At 35.0% G+C, this 13,554-nt stretch overlaps 1 long non-coding RNA gene across 1 annotated transcript in view; it reads right to left on the bottom strand.

The window, feature by feature from the left end:
- Positions 1-1,434: 1,434 nt before the first annotated feature.
- LOC123553448 (uncharacterized) overlaps positions 1,435-13,554 on the bottom strand; it is a 30,781-nt gene continuing 18,661 nt past the window's right edge. The window contains exon 4 of the long non-coding RNA XR_008370649.1: positions 1,435-1,617. This is a non-coding gene — a long non-coding RNA (uncharacterized LOC123553448). The remainder of the gene's footprint in view (positions 1,618-13,554) is intronic.

The following is a 13,554-nucleotide window of genomic DNA, read 5'->3' as shown; positions in this document are numbered from 1 at the left end:
AAATTGTGACCTCTAGAGTGTTAACAGTCAAATTGTTGACGACGACGGACGACGGACGGACAACTGACGACGGACGATGACAGACACAGGGTGATCACAAAAGCTCACCTTAAGCACTTTGTGCTCAGGTGAGCTAAAAATCAAATAAAAATTCTAAGTCCACACAAAAATCCTTACCTGAGGTAGAGATAGGTCAAAATACACCTCAAAATTGGATGTAACATACATGTTGTACAACAGAAAAGTGGTCTCGATTTTTCCCTATGACTAGAACTGAAACAGTTACAATATAAGCTATTTATAGTAACAACAAAGGGAAGTAATTCTAATAAAGGGACCTGCGTATGACACTCATGATGGTGTACAATTGTGCCAAGTTAACATCCGACTGCCAAGTGTGATCTTGACCTTTGAGCTAGGGGTCTGAAAGTTGCGCATGACACATATTCTTATTATGAGGTATATTGGTGCCAAATAATATTAAAAACCCTTCATGGATGGCAGAGTTATGGACCGGACAGGAAAAAAGCCCTGTTGACCTTTGACCTCCAATTGTGACTGACCTTTAAGCTAAGGGTCCAGGGTTTGCGCATGACAGATTGTCTCATCATGGGAAACATTTGTGGCAAGTAATATTAAAATCCCCTCATGGATGAGAGTTAAGGACCGGACAAGAAATTGCGGATGGACGAAATGACGGATGGAAAAGTGCATTCCTATAGTCCCCGAAACTGGTTTTCAACCAGCAGGGGACTAATTAATGGTATTGCTCAAACTGAATGATGGACAAATCCGTTACTTTTTTTTTTTTTTTTTTTTTGGTTTAACGTCGCACCGACACAATTATAGATCATAATGGCGACTTTCCAGCTTTGATGGTGGAGGAAGACCCCAGGTGCCCCTCCGTGCATTATTTCATCACAAGCGGGCACCCGGGTAGAACCACCAACCGTCCGCCCGCTTAGCTCAGTAGGGAGAGTGGTGGTCTATGGATCATTGGGTCGCGAGTTCGGTCCCTGGGCGAGGAGTATGTTCTCCATGACGATTTGATAAAAGACATCATGTCTGAAATCATTCGTCCTCCACATCTGATAATGTGGGAAGGTTGGCAGTTACTTGCGGAGAACAGGTTTGTACTGGTACAGAATCCAGGAACACTGGTTAGGTTAACTGCCCGCCATTACATGACTGAAATACTGTTGAAAAACAGCATTAAACCCAAAACAAACAAAGAACCACCAACCTTCCGTAAGCCAGCTGGATGGCTTCCTCACATGAAGAATTCAGCGCCCCGAGTGAGGCTCGAACCCACATCGATGTGGGGCAAGTGATTTGAAGTCAGCAACCTTAATCACTCAACCACTGAGGCCCCACAAATCCATTTAAGGAAATTGTTGAATTCAGTAAATTTAAAGAAAATATACTTACCAACAGTACTAATTGAAGATCTGAAGATCCATGCAGTAGTGGTCTAGTAGAGAGTGAAGGCAGAAGACATACACAACACTTCGCACCATTTCACATCATCTTGGGAATAAAGCGCCTGGATCTCTACACAATGACCCTCATCTTTTCAATTTCCATGCATGGAAATAATAAAAGTCTTAGCTCTCAAGCCTGAAATTAAATAAGCCAAAAACAGGGAAAAAAATGCAAAATTATTTTATGTTAAGTTTGCTTAAATAAGGAAAGAATTCAATATTGCAGAAGTGAGCTACATGAAAACAATTCTGACAGACTGGCCTGTCCTGGTAGAGGAAGGCAAACATTCACAGAAATCTGAAAGAGAGAAAATCCTGCCCGGTCCTGGCAGGCCTTGAACCTGAAAAAAATATAAAACCTGCCCAATGTATGTTCCGTCCAAGTAAAACATGCATTAGAAGACATAGGCAGGGTACTGACCTGAAATGAATAAGAAATCCTTGCAATCCCTGATTTCCGTCTCACTCAACAAAGGAACAACTATCATCTAGCAACCCACCGGCAAGGATTGCAGATCAGTCACCCCCACACGCTTATATCTTGCGGACATATAGGCACCGGGTCCTCGACAGTCACGATAGCAGTCTTGATCAACAGTTAAGGGATCTTCAAGGCCTTAAAACCTGAAAGAAATATTCTGCTGCTTCTGTATCTTCTGCAGTCTTAGGCAGACCTTGGACCTGGAAAAGATGAAATCCTGCCCACCTCATAAAGGTTGTCCTAGGCAGGTCTTGACACTGAAAGAAAATCCTGCCGACTGTATGTATGGACGGGACACACAGTCAGTTGTCACTGGCAGGCTGTATACCTGAAAGAAATTAAAATCCTCACAATCCCCGATTCCCATCTCTCAAAATAAAGGAATAACCTTCATCTAAACACTGCCGGTACAGAATTGTAGAACAAGCTACTCCAACGTAAAAATCTTGCGGACATATAGGCACCGGATTGTCCTCGATGGTCACGCTAGTATGTCTTGATCAATAGTAAAGGGATCTGTCAGGCCTTGGCAGCTGTAACAAAATGCAAGTCTGCCAATCTTTTGAAGCAGCATCTCCTCCTCAGCAGTCTGGAAGATTGGCAGAAAAATAAAACAAAAGGAAAAAAGCTCACTCCTACCGTCTTAAAAGTAAAAAAAAAAGTCCATACCCTATCAAACCATAACTAAATGCAACATCAAGTTTAAAATTATTCAAACTGAAACTTACACCAAAATTGTTTAAAACTTCTGATTAAATTTATAAAACCTAAGTGGGTCACAATAGTGCTAGATTGCCTGACCATGCTTTACATCTAGAAGGTAATATAACTAGAGTGTAACCAAGGTTTTTCTGTGATCTAGTGTTTGACCTCAAATGGTTTAGTTTCCAACTGAACCTTCCACTTAACATAATACCTGGTGACTTTAAACACAAGATGACCAAGATGAACATAAATTTAATTCAATTCCAAAAATAACCAAGTTTCTATTTTGACCTTTAGACCGATAGAAAATATCTCTACTATTGCGTTTACATGGGATTTCTATCCAATACCATTTTTAAGTCGTTTTTTTTTTTTACCCAAGATAACCAAGCTTGTATATTGACTTCATTTCTGACAGGCTTTCTGCAAGATAGGTAGATGTCTCCTCTATGGTGCTAACATGGATTTTTTACGATTGGCCTAGATTATAGATTGGGTGACAAAGTAATACACTGCACTCTGTATCTGATTCTTTAAAAATATCATTTGATTTGGTTTCGTATTAATAGGTCAGGAAAACAATATGAAATTACACTATTAAGACATTACTCAAGAGCCAATGACTTACGGGTTATTGGATCAATCTTGCCAATTACTGTCTTGCAACAATTTGTACTCAGTGTATTAATTATGTTCTATAAGATTGTACAAGGTCCATAACTCTTTTACAAAAATGATCTTGCCAAAAATCTTATCACAAACATTCTAGGATATGTAATATGTAACCCTGGTGAGTTTTTAACAGCTTTGAACAAAATACTCTAATTACAAATATCTTAAAATTTTGATTGGCTTTCCAAAAAGTTGCCCATAGGATTAAATGTTGAAGAAAGTTAAGATCAACTCTTGGATCCATTCTTCTCATTCACCTTGCCACTTAACTTTCCATATTATATCAACTTTAGACCTTGCCAATTTACCTTAAAAAAATTATTCCTCAGACAGACATTGCAAATGCCAATGAATTTAAAAACATAATTCATTGCAGTAAATTTGATTCTTAAAGTAAACTATTACCAATTAAAGCCTTCATACAGCAACTTTCTTCTTAATTTTTTTCTTGGCCTCGTAACCCAGTAATCTAGTCAGTATTAATGAACCCTGTTTAAATGAAATGCACCATTAACCAAAATGAATCAACTGAAGTTCATACCTTGCTTGCTTTTAAACATCAGCCATTGACAGTATAGTACAAATACTAAGAAATAGCAACCAACACTTCACTTAACTGAACCTTGTCAAACAAAGCCAGAGATAACAGTAGTGTAGAAGTCACAATATATACCCTTCAAATTAATTTATATTTTCTATAGAATACTCTTCTTAATAGATTTAAATTTTGCAATTTTGATTTTTTCAAGGGCAATTACTCTAGAAAACTGGTCCTGACTAGCAAATTATCAGAAATGACCTAGAAATATCCGGTATGCAGGAGATCAAAGAACAAGAGATGTCCCTAAGACATTAATGCTCTACTATTTGAATCAGGAATATTACCCTTATTTTTAAAATACCTACAGAGTGGAATGCAAAACTTTAACCAGGATTTACTTAGTCCAAAAAGAGAGTGGGGAAGCATAATTTGGCAATTTGGCTAAAATGAATGTCAGCGTGACGGGATTTGATGCTATCATCTATTTTTATTACCCTATAATATAATCACTTGTAAAGTTTCATTTTTAAATAACTGAAAATAATGCTCTCAAGCAAGTTTTAGAAAACAACCATTATGATGCAGATTTTAAATTCTTCAAGTTTTGTTTTTTTTACATTTACTAAAAAAAAGGATTCTATCAAACATGGAAAAATCATACAAGCTTAATTGTTTTGAATTACTTTCTGTGGTAGGCTTAAATTGTATGTGTTACTTTTATATTAACTTGATAGGTCCAATATTTCCAGAATGATTAACTTATAATCTTCTAGTTTAAACATTTTTGCAATCTGAAGTTGCTAAATACTGAAAGACTGAAAGACTTCGGTCAAGAGCAACAGGTAGATGACTGGAGGTTATACAGCCTGTAAGAAGAAATGAAAGCTAGCTTGCTGTATACAACCATACAAAGGTAGCAGCTTTGGCTAGCCTGATGGATGAAATATACAGCCTGGTAGCACACAGGAAAGCTAGTTAGATGTAATGTAAAGAACTACCAATAAGACCCTATAGGATAGATGAGCTTATAGGAACATATAGGGTAGGCTATAAGAAGCAAAGAATGTTAAATGCTCCCTAGAAGAAACATGGGCTGGCTGGCAGTATGCAGCATCTCTCTCGGTAGCAGCTTCGGCTAGCTTGGTGGATGAAATATACAACCTGGCAGCACATGTGAGAGCTAGATGGATATAATATGGGTCCTAATGGTAGTTACAAGGAAGAAACATATACCATATTAACATCATGGAGGGACACCATGGGATAGCTAGCTAGAGTTATGTGGATATAATAGTTGTGGATATATTATAGTTAGCTTGAAGACATATACCCTAGTAGCATCATGGAGACAGCACCATGGGATAGCTGGCTAGAGTTAGGTGTATATCATAGTGAAATAAGATAGGAAAAGGAGTTAGATGGGAAAGTTAGCTAAATGTTAGCAGGAAGAAATATATACCCTAGTAGCATCATGGGGGAACACCATGGGATAGCTAGCTAGAAAGGTGTATATCATAGTGAAATAAGATAGGAAAAGAAGTTAGATGGGAAAGTTAGCTAAATGCAGATACAAGCACAGCGAACAAGCTGCACTGATAGAAAAGCAATAGAGTAGAATAAAGAAAATTGATCTTATCTTTCAGTCTTTAAATACAGAGCTTTTTTAAAAATAGTACAATCAATAATTCAGGTGATCAATCAATAGATATTTCACTCAAATTCGACAAAATATATGAAAAACTACTTACAGTAACCAGTGCTTATGCTTATGCTAAGGGGGCATGAGAGGTATAGCACATTTCATTACCTCTCAAAACTTATCTCATTTGTACCAAGTATGCTAGTAGGTTTCCACAGGATGTTCATATACATTTTTTCCAACTTTTAAGCATATACTTGAGCTGTCAAAGTTTGATACAAAGTTGACCTCTTATGTATTTTCTTTATGTTGCAAAGTATTTTACATCTGCACTAAAATGGTTATTCTCATATCATAATATTATCTTGTATCAAGACAAACTGTAATGTTTAAGCTAAATTCAATCCTTTTCTGTGAGTTTTCACCACATACACTTTTCATAACATTTGAACTGCAAATTCTGTAACTTATGAAATATGCATGTCTCCCAAGTTATTTGAAAATATTTCCATAAAACTACAAATTTGACCTGAAATACTGCCTATATGACCTTTACCTTGACCTTTCAAAGTGTAAACTTGACCCCAAAATGTACAACCTTGACTGGTGCAGAACGCAAACAATTTTGCTAAGCTATATAAAGATATCTAATGCTGAACCAACATTACTTTGGTAAACTGTGTGCCAATTTCTTGAAAAATTTTCAAATTGGAAAAAAAGAAAAAACAGCACACATAGTAAAATGGTGCCTGTGTGGCCTTTGATCTCACCATACCACAATGTAGTTACCTTGACCTTGAATTGATAGGACTTAAAAAACATTCCCCAATCATTATGACAAAAATTTATGAGCAAAGCCAATCCTAGAATTTTATTGAAAGTCATACTTTTATTTTTAGCTCTAAATTTACAAGTACAAATGAGTTAAATGTTGGTCTCTATTTCATAGTACAAACTGAACCACATTGATGAATATTGCCGAAGTTAGCAGACTAAGATGTAACATTTAGGGAAGTGAAGACCTGAACATTTGCTTTCCTTATGTCAGTGCTGGACTCGGCTATAATTTTGCTCAATGCATTTTAAGTTTTCAAAAAATGTTAAGATTTTAATTTTTCAAAGACTTTCAAACAAAGTTAACACTTTCACTGCAAATACAGAAATGCTCTATCAAAACTGTTCTATATTAAAAAATCCTTCAGTTGTTGCTGAAAGGAATCTGTCTTACAAATATATGCTTTGAATTTCTATAATTTTATGCTTTGAATTTCATAAAAATAAAAATCATGAAAGAAAGGTGTAATTGTACCAATTTATTTTATATATCTGTTAAATTATCAAAAAGTAGTTCTAAAGAAAAGTATTCATGACCTACAAATTTAAGAATCATGCAATGTCTGTGAAAGAAATCCCATTCAAAATAAAGTAAGTTCTTAAAGCAAACATTAACAAAAATATGCCTTTTCCCCTTATTATCCCCTTTGCATAAAACTTTAAAAAAATCTGTATACATCCTAAAATTTAATCTATTACTTCCTGAATATCTAATAACATACAAGTATAAGGCAGATAGGACAGATTTTTTTCTAACTTGTATGAAAACTATCCTGAACAAATTTAGAATACATTTGTATGTGGTAAATAGGGTTGGTAGGCCAATGGTAAACAGACCAATCTCTAAATCCTGAAATACAGTAGTTCAATATTAGTCAGTAGCCAATATTTCTTAACCCAGTCCTATGATATCACAAACAGCTAAGCTTCATGTCAAAATTGTTTGACACTGAAACTGTTCTGACATTAATCCATAGCCAGCTATTATAGCCAGCTGCAAGTATTTTTGAAAGATGATCAACACTATGAGAATGTTTGACTCAATTCAGGAGAAATTTAACTTTTTTAAATTGTGTTTATCAGCTGAAAAATGACCAGTAATACAGTTCACATATTGACCTAGAAAAGAATGGTGTCTTTAAATGCAGTTACATGAACCAGCAGCCATTCCACCTATTTCCCTTGTCAATGACTTTTTTCAGTGTTTTTGAAAGATTGGTGGCATTTAGGTCAAAAGTGTATTGATTTTCTAGTTAATCATCTAATATTGATAACAAAAAAATACATTATCTAACATACACATGTTTCTTTACAATTTTCCCATATCAGCTATAAAAGCAGTTGAAAGATTACAAATGCCTCCAAAATGAATGACATTGTCCGTAAATGCAATTTAAACCTGAATCGGAAGCACTTCCCCCACTACTGATGTATTGTATGTATTAAAGAAATTTGACAAAAAGTATTTAATAGTCTAATATCACTAGAGCCCTTTCATGCTATTTGAAGAATCCAGTCCCTTTTAAATGATATTCTTGTAACTTGTAGCCAAAAATAAATGATTTTGACACTTTGGTTTATTCATAAATCTTTAACCAGTACCTCTTTGCTAGTTTATCATGGGTAATTATTGACCAGAAGCTGTTTTCTACTTTTAGTACCAGTGACCCAATTCCAGTAGCCTTTAATAAAAACTGTAGAAGCTTATAAACTTGCTATACACTAAGTTTGGTGACAATATGCTGTTTTAGTAATGGTGACCTTGACCTAATTTGGCCTGGAGACCCCCAGTCTTAAGCCTTCTCCTCAAAAGCTTTCTATCAAGTTTCATTGCAATATCTATTTCATAATTTCAAACTTGCTACACACCATGTTTGGGTGACAACTAAATTATTGACCTGAAAGCCCATTTGATGTGGTTAACCTAGCCCCACTGTTATAACCAAATTCAGTTACCACATTGGCAGAAAACTGTATACAGTGACCAACTGCCTCAATACAATCCCAAGCTAGGGCTGAACATGAGTTTAGTGAATAAACATCAATTTGAACTACAACCAAGATTGACCATGCTTGTCAGCCCAAACTTGGTAACCAGGATTTTCAAAATTGGGCCTTGTGATAATGATTCGTTGAAATCCCTTGAAATCTTAAAAGTTATTTCTAAATGAACAATCTGGAGGAAAAGTGCCATTGTCTGTCACCTAATCTTTGAGAGACAGAACTGACTCTCTACATACCTTCTCATTATGCTTGACTTTTGATGAAGGTTTCAATGGAATCCATTGAATAGTTTAAAAGTTTAAATATTGTTGAGACACAAAATAAGTATTACAGTCCTTTTAATGTGTAATACTGGTGACCTTGACATTTGATGTACTGACCTCAGACTGACTGTTTTCCATTACATAACATCAAGCTGAACATTTCATTTAAATTACACTAGATGTTTTGGAGAAACTAACAGTGCGATTATATGAGAATAGTCAAAATCTGACGGTACATTACACTAAATTTGACTTGGAACTTTATGAGAAAGTGGCAAGAACAGTGCAAGGTGCATGCTGGGATGCTGAACAATGCAGGAGAACAGTGCAAGGGAAGGGTGCAAAGGGAAAGGAAGAACATAAAGTCCCAGGTTAAAACTGTAGTATAATGAACTTAGAAAATTGTGGAACCATAAAAAGATAATGTAACAGCAGATGTATGATTATGCAAAAAGCCTGCCTCCAATTTTACTAAGTTGTTGAATTTTTCACAAAATATTTTTATTTAAGCTAAACAGAACAAGAGCAATTTAATTAGGCTTAAATGTGCTATAAAGTGTAACCAATTTGCAAAATCTAATTATTTAGACTTAATACAGAAATACAGAAAGATAAATGCCAAAACAGGATCATAGTACCGTATATATCCGGCCATACGTCGACTTCGGCCATAAGACGAGAGCCTACTCTGGATAAAAAATCTTAGATTTTCAACTTGCCCCGACCATAAGTCGAGGGATGGATAGTTCTAGCATTTTAACAACTGCTATGGCACAAAAAACTGTGAAAAGAAAAATGTTTGTAGCAAGTTATCTTTCTAATTTCGCTCGCGATTTTGTTACGTTTCCTCGATAAATTATTACTGCCGTAAGTTAGTTTTACAGTAAAGGCATATATAATTGAACAAACAAAAATAAAAAATAAATTTTTCCTTTATTTTATTTCATTTTATGACCAATAAATGTGTTTATAACGATAGTCAAACATTTGTTAATTACCGTACAAACAAGCATTAAAATACGCGATTTATCTAGCACCATTAACAAGCGTGAAAAATTACTAAGTGAAAAAAAAATCAATAATCAGACACATGAACAAAATTAAAGATTTGTAGTTCTACCTACGTTTCAGTGGTTTATCCATCAGTCATTAAAATCCATCAGACTCACTAACATAATCACTATTGAGTATTCTCTATCAGTAATGACACTAAATCACAGGGATCAAGACCCTCTTTGTTCTCTTTCATAAATTAATGATCCATTTAGTTAAAAAAGCCCTGATAAAATGCAATAAAACTGTCAACAACTCTCAGATGAAAAATCAATGCAGTTGCAGCAAATTATGTTGTCTTCTCCCCGCCCTCCGCTGTCAATCAAACTGCCCTTAGCCAACCAAAGATCGATAAAGGGCCATTCAGTGAGACATGACATTTACCTCAGCATACTTCAAAACAACACCTGGGATATTGTTTACAACTTGTTAAGACAATGAAAGTCTTTTGAAGCTGTAAATTTCAAAGCAAAGGGGAGTTGTACATTTGAAGGTTGTAAGCGGTTAGAATTAATTGATTTAAATTGGCTCTGATTAGCGAGATTGAAAATGTGGCAGTGGATCTGTCTAAGTGTACCATTAAACTGTTAATTGTTTGCCGATTGTGACGGTGGTAAGATAATTAATGCCCCCGGCATGTATCAACAAAAATGGAATCAGAATGACATCAAGTTCTTAATTCAAACCAAAACTCAAAGTCCTTTGTAACGATCTGTTAAACTTTATAGATCAAATGGCCAGTAATTATCGGCAATTTGTGAGATGCCTCGTGTCAGTTTTGTTGTTCACAGCAGTTTGATCTCGGTTAAAGGTATAATAAAATTTACGATTTTTTCATTTTTTTTTTCAAAATACAATTAACTTTAAATAAAACTAATTTTGTTTAGTTACGGAACGTAACGGCAATCGTTGTTTTTAGCCTAGACAATTAGTGCGCAAAGAGTAGTTTCCCTTTATCAAAATGGCGAAAATCATAACAAACTTATTAGAATGCCTTACATGCGCTGTGTTCGATCCGAAAATGGATAGAGGATCATGACTACGTTTAGTTATGCAGCCAAAAGTCGACCCTTGACTTCAGAGCTAATTATTTGGTCAAAAAACCTCGACGTATGGCCGGAAATATACGGTAACTGGTTGCAGAGAACCAATCAATCTGTTTCAAATTATGACAATGGCTTTTTAGATTTGGAACCCCAAAATCTGTTCCCAGTTAAGACAATATTGTTCAAAGGAAATTAACTTGTTCAGAGCCCTACCATGCAAGTAAATGATTTCAATAGTGATATTGGTTAGCTCAGAGCCTGACATACTTTTCCTAATTAACTTACCAAATATAGTGTAAACCAACTTGACTATTGAGAGGGCATCGGTTAAGACCTGACATGGTTTTCCCAATTAACGTTTAAAAGACAGTGGTTCATATCTATTGTAAAGCAAGTTGTCTAATGAGAGAATAGTGGTTGAGACTTGACATGGTTTTCCCAATTAACTTTTAGGGGATACCAATTCAAATCTATTGTAAACCAAGTTGACTATTGAGAGCATACTGGTTTAGACCTGGTATGTTTTCCCAATTAACTTTTAGAGGATACTTGTTCAAATATAGTGTAAACCAACTTGAATATTGAGAGGACATTGGTCAAGACCTGACATGGTTTTCCTCAATTAACTTTTAAAGGATACTGGTTCACATCTATTGTAAACCAAGTTGACTAACAGAAGAGTGGTTGAGACCTGACATGGTTTTCCCAATTAACTTTTAGAGGATACTGGTTCAAATCTATTGTAAACCAAGTTGAATACTGTGAAAATACTGGTTTAGACCTGATGTGGTTTTCCCAATTAAGTTTTTGAGGATACTAGTTCAGATCTAGTGCAAATCAAAATAATATCTAAATCTATTAAGATATTTGTTCACAACATTCAAAATAATGTTTTTCCAAAATTAATATTTCAGAGCACACTGGTTCAGATCTATTGCAAATCAAGACAACGACTATAATAATTGTGAATACACTGGGTACACTAGTTTAAAGCACTGATACATTTTCCCCAATTAATTTATTGTGAGGATACTGGTTTATTTCTCTGGCAAATTAAAATTTTGCAATTTGCTTTCCAGATAACCCATTTCATAGTTTTTCGAATGACCTGACCCAAACAAATCAAAAATTATTTATCAACAAACTTGAGCATATAATCAGCATATACATGTGCTATGTAAAAATAATTGAGTTATGGCCCTTTTAATGGTAACTGCATCCAAATATATCAATATTAATAGTAAACCAAACCGTTTCATGTATTAAATTTCTTGAAAATCTTCAAAATATATAGCCTACATAAACTACTACTTGTACATTGAAATATTAAAACAGCAAAAACCATACAAATCAATTATTTTACCTTTTGTATGTGACAAATAGAATTATGGTCCATAGTGCAAAGACCTTGAACCATAACTGAATTTTAGGATATATACAGTTTCATCTCCCCTTTGTGTGATGGCAATTTTAATGTAATAAACAGAACTCAATTACACTGAATATATTGACAGATGGCAATGAGAAGTAATGCAATATGCAAGAACCATAACTCTGAATTGATTATTTACAAGTTAATCTTCTCCCCTTATATTTTTTATGAATTCTTATTGAATTCATACAATTATTTGATATAAGTACTGGTATCTAGGATGAAACTAGAATTTTCAAGCCAAAAGGGCACAATATTTATTTGTTGAGACAAAAATATATATTATACCAATTATATTACCAATTAACAGAGAAGACTGCTCCTTGCATGTCAAAGTTACAGCTCAGAAAAGATCTAACATGACCTTTGACCTCTTTATTAATGAAACCTTGACCTTTGAGATAGAAACCTGCATCTTACTCCAAACACTATTTCACTGTGGCAAACAGTTATGGCCCTGACAAGACCTTACATGAACTTTAACCCCTAAAAATGACCTTGACCTTCAAGAAATAATATGAAGACTGATCAATGCATGTCAATGTTGCAGTTTGGACATGCTGTATTCCCTTTGATACCTTTAAGTGTGACCATAACCTTTGAATTAGCAGACTGCAGCTTGTGCTCTATAGGCAAATAAAACTGGCAAATATAAACAAGAGGACCATGATGGTCCTGAATTGCTCACCTCTTCCCACATGACCCAGTTTTGAGTATAACGTCGTTTTTTCTATTATTTCACATAGTGACCTAGTTTTTGAGCTCATGTGACCCAGTTTTGAACTTGACCTAGATATTATCAAGATAAAAATTCTGACCAATTTTCATGAAGATCCATTGAAAAATATGGTCTCTAGAGAGGGCACAAGATTTTTCTATTATTTGACCTATTGACCTAGTTTTCAAAGGTACGTGACCCTGTTTTGAACTTTACCTAGATATCATCAAGGTGAACATTCGCACTAATTTTCATGAAGATCTCATGAAAAATATGGCCTCTAGAGAGGTCACAAGGTTTTTCTATTTTTATACCTACTGGCCTAGTTTTTGACCGCACGTGACCCAGTTTCGAAAATGACCTAGGTATCATCAAGGTGAACATTCAGATCAATTTTCATGAAGATCTATTGAAAAATATGGCCTCTAGAGAGGTCAAAAGATTTTAATAATTTTAGACGTACTGACCTAGTTTTTGACTGCAGTTGACCCAGTTTCAAACTTGACCTAGATATCATCAAGGTGAACATTCTGACCAATTTTTTTGGAGATCCATTCACAAGTATGGCCTCTAGAGAGGTCACAAGGTTTTTCTATTTTTAGACCTACTGACCTAGTTTTTGACCGCACATGACCCTGTTTCGAACTTGACCTAGATATCATCAAGACAAACATTCAGACCAACT

This window comes from Mercenaria mercenaria, chromosome 4 (genome assembly GCF_021730395.1).
Source record: "Mercenaria mercenaria strain notata chromosome 4, MADL_Memer_1, whole genome shotgun sequence".
Taxonomy (NCBI): Eukaryota; Metazoa; Mollusca; class Bivalvia; order Venerida; family Veneridae; genus Mercenaria; species Mercenaria mercenaria.
The sequence above is the reverse complement of the archived record's forward strand: the minus strand, read 5'-3'. Positions and strand labels throughout refer to the sequence as shown.